At 36.6% G+C, this 4,904-nt stretch overlaps 1 pseudogene; it reads right to left on the bottom strand.

Annotated features, from left to right (window-relative positions):
* Nucleotides 1-2,376: 2,376 nt before the first annotated feature.
* Nucleotides 2,377-4,559, bottom strand: LOC148697101 (uncharacterized; annotated as a pseudogene).
* Nucleotides 4,560-4,904: the final 345 nt, after the last annotated feature.

Here is a 4,904-nt window from a genome sequence, read left to right as displayed (position 1 = left end):
ATTTAAGTATATACAATTTGTTATTAACATTTAGGTACATTAATTCAATATAATACATTTCGGTACATACATTTTGGTACTAACATTTAGGTACATTAATTGAGTCTTTTAAGTTTGAAAATTGTTAAATAAAATTAATAAATTAAAAAAAAACTTTATTTGGTAAAAAATAATTAAAATGTGTATATTAATAAATTTAAATATTTAATAGAAGACATTGAATAAAACACACATTAATTAATTTGAAATAAGGACACATCAAGAGACTATAATCAATATGTAAACCCAACACCATGTTTTTATTAAATTTCAATTTTTTTCATGGATTAAAGTTAAAAAATAAAAAATAAAAAATAAAAAACCCTTACATTTATTTTGTACACGTGTTCTTGTCTCATTTGTCATAGGAAATGCATATTTACATACTCCTATGGTAGAAAAGCATCCCTTGAGCATTTACCCAAATCAACTTCCTGTTGATAGGGGTAGATATCAAGGACTTGTGGGGAGATTAATTCATTTATCTCCAACTTGTACGTCCTAATATTGCATATGTTGTGAGTGTTATAAGTCAATTTATGCACTCACTCAGTGGAGATCACATGACTGCGGTAATGCGAATTTTGGCATATCTTAAGTCTGCACCCAGTAAAAGAATACTTTATGAAAATATGGGCATCTAAAGGTTGAGGTGTTTACAAATGCAAATTGGGCTGACAATGTTACTGACAGACAGTCGAAATCTAGGTATCTTACGTTTGTTAGGGGTAATTTGATTACGTGGTGTAGTAAGAAGTAGAAAGTGGTGTCAAGGTCATTTGCGGAAGCTAAGTATAGAGGTATGGCACATGGAATATGTGAACTTCTTTGGTTACCTAAACTTTTGAGATGTCTTGGTTTTGAACCAAAGGAGACTACGAAGTCATATTGTGACAATAAATCTAGAAGGGAAATAACTGATAATTCGGTACAACATGATCGAACAAAGCATGTGAAGGTTTTCCAAGACTCAATTATCAAGTTGGGCATGTTTAATATTTACGCACCAACTTGAGGGGGAGTGTTGATTTGAGTCTTAATTGTAAATATTTTTGGAGTCCTATTTTGGGTAGGATTAGGATTTGTAACTTTTAGAATTTAGTTTCCTTATATTTTGTAATTACTTTCCTTGTAAATAAATGTGTGCCTATATATTGTAAACCTTAAAGGATGAATAAAATAATGAAGTATTCAACGGATTTCTTCTAAAATTAAGTTTGAAACTTATTTGGTATTCTACTTGAATCCAACTTTTAAACTCAAAAATATTTTTCAGGTTTTAAGTCTTGAAAACTTATTTGGTAGGACTCTTTTTTAAAACTGAACTCAAGATTAACTTAAAAATTAGCATCGTTTCTTATTTACACCAAAAGTGTGTTTGTAGAGTTTTTAAATTTAAACCCAATTTCTCTCTCCCTTTTCCTCTCACACCGAATCCCGTCTCTTCTATCTCTATCCCTTCTCTCTCTCTCCTTCGTTCCTTTCTCCTATCTCTCTCTCTCTCCCCTCCTCCGATCCTCTATCATCTTACTTTCTCTTCCAATGCTCTCTCTCTTCTTTGACCCTTTCTCTATGTGTTGAATTTAAAAGTTCCACTCCATCAGGGTGTTGTCGTAGGATGAGATTTTTTTCTTTAAAAACAATTTCGAATCTCATACCAAACAAGCTTTGGGATTTTAAAGAAAATTGTTGTTAAAAGATGTTCTTAACAAATATTTTGAAAAATGATGAAACTTTTGAATAGGATACCAAACAGGCCCTAAGTATTCAAATCCAATCATTTCAAATAAAACCTAGTACTGAAGACCCATATATAATTGTAAGTGTGCGTATTGATGGATGAACGAGGCCATGGCAAAGTGAAGGAGTTGATGACACAGAAATAATCTAAGCAGCAAAGGAAGAGTGTGAGAAAGAAAAGGGATTATTTATGTCTTTTCACTCTAAAGGGCAAAATTCTAAGAATTCTAAAAGCCGGGATAAAATTCCTTTGAAGCTTTTTTAAAAGGGGCATTTACGACAATTTACCTTGGTCAAGACCGAAAACAAACTTGTTGGCCTTGGGCTACATCCCAAAAACTGACATCCTCCGATCGAGGAATTTAACAGAGACGTTACCGCCGAGATTCTAACCGAAAAATTAGACATTCCATGCCCTCGGAGAGTGCTACTAATGTAGTTCTTTGGGCTACATCAAAAAATAAATTTTGTAGCTACACTTCTATTACGTAATAACCTTTAGTCATAAAATTTGGTTGGTCTAAATGCTCGGCGGCTGGCACTTTTTAGCCCTCCTGAGGGCTGATATGAGAGAACAGGAAGTAAGACCATGCAGACTTCATCCAAACGAGCAAAATACAAGTGCAAAAACATCATCATATTGCAAGCAACTCTCCGTGCTACTCAGCTCATCAACTTTACATCATAAATTTGTCAACCACGTCGAGTTTTTGTCCTCGATATCATACCGCAAGTATCCACTTTAAATTTCTTTTCTTTTTGTCTCTGTTCTTTTTCAATTTAAATTTTGACCTTGCTACAAAAATTCCATAGTATCCAAACAAGCATAGCTTTAAAGTTAAATGCAAGGACACCGGACACCTTACCCCAGAACCTTCTTAGACCCTGGTTCTTCCTCAGCTGTCACGCCCATTCATTCTTGGTATTTCTTCTTTTTTCCGGAATTCCATCGATGTGGGTCTCGATTATGTCTTTCGTCACATGAATATCTTCCGCGTCTGCTGCCTTTTCTCCTCTGCTTTCAACTTGGTGATGCTGGGCCTGTAAAGAATCACTGTTCTACCAATTTGGCCAACAACAACTGAACCAGTTGATTCCTCCAATTGTGTAATAACATCCTCTAGCTCACCAGGACATGTCCCGTGAATTTCACCTGTTCAGAACATTGAACGACAATATGTGTTAGTGTTAGCTAAGCAAACCTATATTTCTTTACTTTTAATTGGTAAAAGTAAAATCAAGAGACATAACAGAATGGCATACAGCAAATGAACCGACATTCAAAACCAAGTTGGATGCATGGACAGACATTCAAATCAACTCAACTCAGCAAGCCAGAGATATGTTAAAGAGTTTTCTGAATTTCAGTTCCCTTGGAGGGCTGTTATGGAGTTCTGTATAAGAACATGTGGCAGTTACATGAAACCGACATTCAAAACAAAGTTGGATACTGCTGGTTTAGATTTGTGATGCGTCAACCAACCCCATAGCCCCTAATTGGGACATGGTGATTTATTACCTCTTATACGAGTCTGAGGCTCCCAGCAGCTGAAGTAAGGCCCCAAAGTGTATGCTACAAACATTGTACATTTGTAAACTCTGTTTTAACTTCTGATATGAAGTTTAACTCAACTGTGATTGTAAGGGAAGCTGCTACTACCTAAGCATGATTGCTCAATTATATCATCTCAACTCAACAAAGCCCTAAACCTCAAATAATTCGAATTCCCGAAGTGTAAGATAAATATCAGTCCGATCCTCGCGAACTATTCACAGAGCATAGAATTATGATCTTTCTTATCAGAATCCCTTGATACTTGATACTCAAAAAGCAGTGAGAAAGCTAACATATATGCATTCTACAACTACCAGAACCAACAATCTCCAAATCTCTCTTTTTGAAAATTGAAAAACTCGAAAAGTGAACATTTCTATAACAAAAAAGAAAAGGATAAGACTCCAAACAATCTTGAATCCATTCCTATGGCAAATCTGACAATGTGAAACTTGCAAAGCATAAGCTCTCTTCAATAACAGCATACCAATTTCAGACTAGCAAAACAAAATCCCCTTAAATTTTGGCATAAACCCTTAAACCCCAACTGGGTACTAATTGAACCACCAAAATCTTATTTTCCAAAAATAACAAGTCACAAATAAATAAGAAATTACCTTGAGAAGCTCATTGGATTCAAGGTTCTTTATAAAAGAAGCGGCGACGCTGGCTGTCAAGCCGGGCTTCCCCACCAGCTGGGACTTGAGCTTCTTCCCCAAGCTGAGAGCATAAGACGCAAGTTCCTTCTTTTCTTTCACCGTCAGCGTCGGCGGCTTCACCCCATCTCTCTTCAGAGCAGGTGTAGGATCCGAACTCACTTGGCCATCCTCTTTATTATCCGAGTTCTCAATTTCGATCTCAATTTCTTCACCATTATTATTATCTTCTGGAATTTCGAGTTGATGGGTTTGTGCTTCTTCTTGTAAAGAGGCCTTGGGGGAGGAGGAGAGTGGGGAGCGGTGGGAGGGTGGCAGAAGAAGAGGGGGCGAGACGAGAAGGAAGGAAGGGAATGGGAGATAAGTGTACGGCGTGGGATGTGGAGATGCGTGAATGCAATGGTGGTGGTGGTGGTGGTGGTGGTGACGGTGGTGGTGGAGGTAACAAGGGGTTTGAAGAAAAGGGAGAAGGAAGAATATGGTGGTGGTGGTGGTGGTGGTGGTGGTGTAAGGAGGTGTAGCCGGTGACAGGTTGGAACTCCTACTGCTGCCGCCATTTTCTTTTTTGCTGGTTCTAAACAATGCGGGCCTTGGATTTGTTCAGAGTCACTCTAATAATAATCCGCCCAAGCCCAAGAGCAGATCGTACTTGAGGGCTAGTTAGTAAATTCGTGTGTTATAAACGCAACATATGTTTAATACATATTATTTTTTATTATTTTTCACACATTTTTAAATATACATATAATTCACATTTTTTTGTTGAAACTAATTGTTGAAAGATAATAGAGACAAGGTGCCACAAAGAGAGAAGAAGGACTTAAAGAATTATGTGTGGAATTCTTCATGTTTAATGTCTTTATTTATACTAATTATGATGGGTTTTACTTACCCAACAAGTAATACAAGTTGTA

Source organism: Pyrus communis, chromosome 5 (genome assembly GCF_041283825.1).
Source record: "Pyrus communis isolate YQ-2024b chromosome 5, ASM4128382v1, whole genome shotgun sequence".
In the NCBI taxonomy this organism is placed as follows: domain Eukaryota; kingdom Viridiplantae; phylum Streptophyta; class Magnoliopsida; order Rosales; family Rosaceae; genus Pyrus; species Pyrus communis.
This window is presented reverse-complemented; position numbering and strand designations above follow the sequence as displayed.